This window comes from Phasianus colchicus, chromosome 1 (assembly GCF_987193195.1).
Source record: "Phasianus colchicus chromosome 1, bPhaCol1.hap1.1, whole genome shotgun sequence".
Classification (NCBI taxonomy): domain Eukaryota; kingdom Metazoa; phylum Chordata; class Aves; order Galliformes; family Phasianidae; genus Phasianus; species Phasianus colchicus.
In genome coordinates, this window is record NC_143436.1 from 68,228,733 (window position 1) to 68,235,238 (window position 6,506).

Below are 6,506 nucleotides of genomic sequence, written 5' to 3' on the forward strand. Positions count from 1 at the left end.
GAAGCTTGCTCCTAATAATGGAGCCTGCCCCAGGGCTGGCTGCTGCGATGCTGACTGGCTCACACCAGGGATTAATTGGAGCCGTTTTGCTTTCCCTCTTAAAAATGGAAGGTCAGAAATAAACACGGCATGCCTACACATCTGGTGATCGAGAGATTTAATTTGAGAGGCCGGAGCTTTGTTCTCCACAACTGCGTGTGACCCGACTTCCAGCTTCTTTGGTTCTCAGCGTGATTCTGGGCTGTGCCCATCTGAGCAGCAAAGCCATTAACCCTTTGGGACTGCGCCATCTAATTCAGAAAGTGTGTTCCTGTGATTAATTCATGCAAATAAGCTGAAGCCCCCTTGCTGCTTTTTCTAACACTGTTACCTGACGCTAAGGTGTTAAGATTTGATCAGATAGCAAATGCATCTTGGAGCTGATGTGTGAAAAATGCTGTCTTTTCAGGCAGAGCCTAGGAAAGGTTGGACGAGCTGCTCTCCTTGTGTTCTGGAAATCAGCTTTCTCTGTCATTGAACCCAGTGACAGAAGTCCTATGCACTCCTGTGGGAGCCTGTGTAAGGATGCATATATGCAATGGGAGGGTATATGTTATTATGAACTGCAGAGGAAATGCAATTGGTAAGCATCTTGTGATCCCTATTTCTCCTCACTCCTTAGACGTTTGTAAGCTGGTCATTTTTGTGTTCAGTGTTCTTACTAAAACTAAAAAGTTTCTAAAACTCATGAAAATACATATGACAGTGTAACGTACAAAATCATCTCAGAAATGAATGCTCAAATGGAGTGCTTCAGATGGCATATTAAGTAGACTATCTCGCATGAGCAGATGTAAAAACCTAAAGAAAAACCTGCTTTCAAAGAACAAGTAGCCTGGTGGTAAAACCACAAGCTTGGGATGTGGGAAACCCACATTCCCATCTGTGGTGTGAAAGAAGCAAAGAAAGGATTTGAATGCAGATGTTCAGTAACTGAAGTTAAGTGCCCTAATCAGCTCTCTTAGGATAGCAGGATCTCACTTTGGTATTTTGCTTCCCCTAGGAAAACTGTGTGTGTTGTGGTTCTTCCTAACGCAGTGGGAAAATGCCTGTGTCACAGGAGAACTTGCCCAGTCCTGTACATAATGCTGATGTTCCACAAACAGCTTTGATGGCTTGCTCTCATCTATGGAGCTTTATATGTGGAGAAGCTGTTCATCTTTAAGCCCACACAGTCACTGCTAGGATCAGAAGAGGAGAGAACCTCCTCTGTGAAAGATTCAGGTCCTGATGACAGCTTGAATCCCCGTGTCTCCATATGATCTCAGTGAAATGTGCAAACAATCATTGTGCAAATAGTTGGAAGACAAAAGGAATTGCTGGGATTCTGGAAAAAGCAGGATGCAAGGTTTGATTTCTTTGCTGTGTACAGATTTGTTCATGAATGTCCACTACAAACTTGCTGTTTGCTCTCATTTAAAATTATTTTAGAAATGCCATCTCAGGCTTATGGGTGAAGTGGTTTGACAACAAGCTGAAATAAATGAACTAGTCAAAAATATTAAGTTACATGTTGTTGAAAAGTCAGCACTAGTGAGCCTTCTAGATGAAGTGTTGTTCAATGAGATACCAACTTCATTCTAGTGATTGTTTCTTCAGAGCAATTTGCACAGACAATTATTATCTTTGCACAGGTGAAGATGTCTAAAATACCAGACACTTCCGTGTGCTGAAGCTAAATGCTTTTGTTAAGTTAAAGCATATTTATGAATTCAAAGGCTTCCTCATGTTTGCATTAAAATATTTCAGTCCTCCGGATCCTCCCAGGATATGGATCTTTGAGGGCTCACAGGGCAAACCACCAATCCCAGCTCCCTCGTGAAATCAAACACCAGGCCCAAATGCAGGTATAACCCCTTCAGCCACACATTTACCTTATTCAGATATACCTAATCCCAAACATTATACAATAAAGTTGATGTCATTTTAACATTGAGAATGCGTGAGCTTTCACCACCTGACTGTCAGCACTTGTGGAGTGGGGAGAGGAAATGTAAAAATACAGCTCCAGACTCAGGGTAAATAATAAACTTTCTCTGACGGAGATTGTTAGACAAGCTGAGACAAGAGTTAATTTTCCTGTGGTTTTTCCTGGTGTTTAACCCTATGCAAAGCAGATGCAAAGCCAATGGAGAATGACTACAGGAAGATGGGTGGGTTTGTGCAACTTAAAAGTTTGCCTGCTGTAAGTTAAAAAAAATACCAGTAAAGAGAATTTGTCACACACAGTTAGGCCAAGGGTTCGTGGCCATTGCAACTGGCAGTGTGGCTCATATTGTCAGATCATCACCATCAAACCTTCTGTCCTGGCCAGGCATGAGCATGCAATTTTGCCAGAGGCCAGTGCTAGGGTTTCTGGTGGTTTTGTGCTTTTAGGCTACAATTATGGTGCCTTGTTCAAGGACAGACACTGCCTGAAGTGGCAGGTAAGGTGTGTGGATGACAATGTTCCTGACCTGGCTGTGTGAGTTATATATTGACTGTGCATTTGGTTTCATGCAGGCACATTACTGGGCTCTGATTCAAGTCCATGTGTCATCCCTGAGCGGCACTGAGACATCTCTGCTGTGGGGTGTACCAGCCTTTTGTTTTTACCATTTTGGCTTCTTCTCCCAGGAAAATAAAGACTTCTAAGGAAATCCTGCCAACTTCATTATATCACCCTACTGCTAGTAAGACCGCTGGATTCAAAATCCTATCTAGAGCAGCACAATGCCCTTACAAATTTTTCTCATCTGACACAGTAGAATACAATCATAGTCTCTAATTCTACTCAAGACAGGATCTACAAGAGGTGTACAGTAAAAGACCATGAACTTAAATACAGAAGTTTTCATATCCATAGAGAAATATATCTATGCATGTAATTTAAAATATATGAATTAAAATTATACACACTATAGTTCTCACATGGTGTTAATTTCTGTGCCCTATCAAATTTACTTAGTAATTTTACATGTATAGACTGAAGTTTAACACGTATGAACTCAGATTGTATGTGAATATATTTTTCCATGTTACTGCAAATTCTTTTCAAATTATCTGATTGATCCCAAGAAATCCACAATCCTTAAGCTGAAAATTACCTTCGAAATGCTCCGCTATGTGAAGGACAAGTCTAAATTCTGCTTCTTCAGCTTCAGTGACAGCTAATTTGTCCACTGTGCAATGCTTTTCGAATTCTCCTTTTCTGTATGTAGGATCTAAGGAGAGGTGGCTAATATATTTTTCTGCAATAACATTAGATTTGGCTTGAAAGTGATGTGCTGAGATATGCCACATTCTAAATATTTATAAACGGTTTGACTTTTGGTTTAATTCAGCTGTCTCTGACTTTTTGAGTATGTTCCTCTGCTAAAAATGGGGTGGGGAGAGAGGAACAGTTCAACTGTGAGCTATTCTTCAGAAAACTGGATGTTTTGCCATCCAACCAATGTCATCTGGCATTAATTATAATAGCATCTTGCTAATTACATTGTCAGCATACAGCCACTAAATTCAAATACAAAGAGAATTGTTAAAATGTCCCAATTTAACTTTGGTATTTCTTTTAAAGCATCATTCTTCAAGTTTTGTGTGTATATGGGATATTATCCAAAGCCAATGAAGTTAATGGGCTTTCTTCAGATTTGGCCCAAAAGCATTTGGAAAAATCAGTGGTGTGTCCAAACTGCCTCTCTAAATGAAGCAGTTAGGTTCTTAGCTCCTATTGTTGGTGCAGCACAGCACGCAGGACACCCTTATGCAGCTCCGCAGAGCTGATGTGTCTCCCATGGGACTGAAGACTATATCTGAAGGGGAGAGAGAGCATTGGACACAGTATGAGTTCACCATCGGTTTGTGCCCATGCCAAATAGAAAATGACTGGAGAAATCAAGTCATGGAGGGAAAATGGCACGTTGAAGTTAAAATACAAGTGCTAACTCACATGAGTGGCACCTGAATTGAGCCATGAATTGTTACTTAAAAGCTGAAGCAGTTTTCCAAAACCTCTGTGTGCACTGCCTTGCTGCAATCTGTGTCTTCTGTGTTGTGTGAGGGTTGGCTGCTCAGTAATTCATCTGCTGATGAATTTAGTGACTCCTTCTTCAGCTGGGGAGATCTTGGGAGAAGGATGAGTGCCTGAGCAGATCCTGTACTTTGCCCAGAGCAAAACAGTGTCAGCAAAATTCCTCCTGGTTTAGCACTGTGCCAGCGGTGAGGGGATTCTACATGTGTGGCTGAGCCAGGGTAGGAGCCACACTGGAGCCAAACACTGGATTAATCCTACCTTTTAACAGCAGTCCTGTCCTCAGGAAATGGCAGTTCTGTCACCTGCACGTGTCTGGCTCTATGTGTTAGCTCCACCTTCCCTTCAGCATCGCTGGCCTTCACTCACTGGCTTTCACACACATCCCTGAATATTATTAAAATCTTTGAGACCTAGCTGATTTCTAGCTCACCGAGGGTTTTGTTTCTCTGGAGTATGGTAAAACTATACATCTCCTTGAGATAATCAGAAACACATGGAAAAATATTAAAATGTTGCATAAAGAGAAAAAGAATGAATTTCTTTCTTTCCAGCTACTCTTTTGCTGCAGACTTTTTACTTCAGGAAGAAAATGTTGTCAGGACTTTGAAAATCACATCCCTTTTTCCACACCAATGGTCTTTTGCCTGTTTTGCCTAGACCTCTAGGTTGGGTGTATTGCTACAGCTCAGGACAGTGCATGAGGACCTAATGCGTCTATTTTAAAGAAGTTGAAAGCATTCCAGCAGAAGTAGCTGTTCACATATGTCTTGGACAGGATGTATTTCCCCATCTCCCCTGGGAAAATGAAAGCAGAATCCCAGGGCAAGTCTTCACCACAAACTGCTTCATTTGGGAGGTGGCTGAGTCAAGGTATGAGCCAGTCCAGGAGACCTAGTTGCTGGAAAAGCCAGAAGACCTGCACACAGCAAGAGGTCCTGCATGAGTGGCACACATATGCAGCTCTGTGGCTGGAACATGGCCCACAGTTGGGTTGTCCAAATGATGGCAGCATCGAATCCCTGTGACTTCAGTGTTCATGCACATCAGTGCCAAAATATGTGTGGTCACAGTGCGTTTACCACACCACTAAATCACAGTGATGGGATTTTATGTGGGGAGAGAAGCAAGCATCATCCACGTTTCCAGACACAGGGCTCTTAAAACAGAGCCTGCTTGTACTCTTAGTAGATTATCTTGTAAACCAAAACCAAGTCTGAATATGCTAATTTTTGTGCTCTCACTTGGTAGAAGGTAAACTACGTGGGACAAGTCCTGTGGCCAGACCCTCCAGCAGCATGATGAGATATGGTACAAGCAGGGTGATACCAGCATGTCTCCTTGTAGCAAGTTCTTCTTTAGTGCAGCAGCAGCAACAGCATGGCTTCCCACATACAGCTCCTGCCCCTTGCCTCACCATCCTGCTCTGCTGTCCTTGCACAACACCTACAGCCAGACCAATTACACTTATCTTACTGCATGTATTTTACAGCAACCTGCAAAACAATTATTTGATCTCAATTTAGGCCTTTAGTTGCTACTATAATACAAGTGATAAAATATGAATAAACACAGAAAGAAGTAGCATGTATCTGCGGCAGTTGCAGCAGCACAGATAAGTGTTTCCTCACACCTTGACACACTCCAATGCTAGAATTGCATTTTCAGGAAAGGTCACCATCATGGAGATTATAGGTCCTGCTTTGCTGCACTGTAACTCAGTTTTCATCCCGTTTCATTTCAGAAGATTCCACTGTACATTTATTTATTAGCTCACACACTCAGAATTGATCAGGAACAGCTGCATTTGTTCCAGACATGAACTGGAATAAATCACAGCAAAATTGTCTAACACCAGTTAGTAGAGTCCAGCAGCAGTATGCAGCCCTAGGAAATGCACCTATAACGGCTGCAAGAACTTGAATGCGTGCTGAAGGGTAGCGCATATACTCAGAGATGGCCCTACAAATATAAAGGAAACTTCTGTTTAACCACGACTGTGGGATTTTTAGGATCACTTGCTTTTGCAAAGGCAGTTAAATAGATCCTGACATAGAGTACCGAGGAAGGAAATGTACATGTTTGTTTTGGAGTGTTTGGGTCACTGGATAGAAAGCTTATAGGAAAATGGAAAACATGCAGCAGTAATTCATTTCTAAAGGGAAGGAGGAGAAAAGTCAAGGAAATTCCCTCGCAGTCTGCTTGGAGCCAGGTTTTCAGCTGGTGTAAATCTGCAGTCTAGGTTAAAATTATTGGAAGTAGTTCATGTCCTGCATCAATAGAAAGCAATCCTGCACTGATGAGTTCCACTGGTTGGTGCTTTGAGGCCCTAAGAAGGGCCAGCATTGCAGAGCCAGTGTCCTGCACCAGGGCAAGGCAAGGTTCAGATCCAGATCAGATCTGTGGCAGTAGAGCCAGGGAGCAGCCCCAGTCCCTTGCTATGTGCCACTGAGTCTCA

The 6,506-nt window shown here is 42.4% G+C and overlaps 1 long non-coding RNA gene across 2 annotated transcripts in view; it reads left to right on the forward strand.

The window, feature by feature from the left end:
* LOC149919693 (uncharacterized) overlaps positions 1-4,134 on the forward strand; it is a 5,240-nt gene extending 1,106 nt beyond the window's left edge. For both annotated transcript variants that reach the window (XR_016469296.1, XR_016469297.1), the window contains exons 2-3: positions 449-622; positions 1,043-4,134. This is a non-coding gene — a long non-coding RNA (uncharacterized LOC149919693). The remainder of the gene's footprint in view (positions 1-448; positions 623-1,042) is intronic.
* The last annotated feature ends 2,372 nt before the right edge of the window (positions 4,135-6,506 follow it).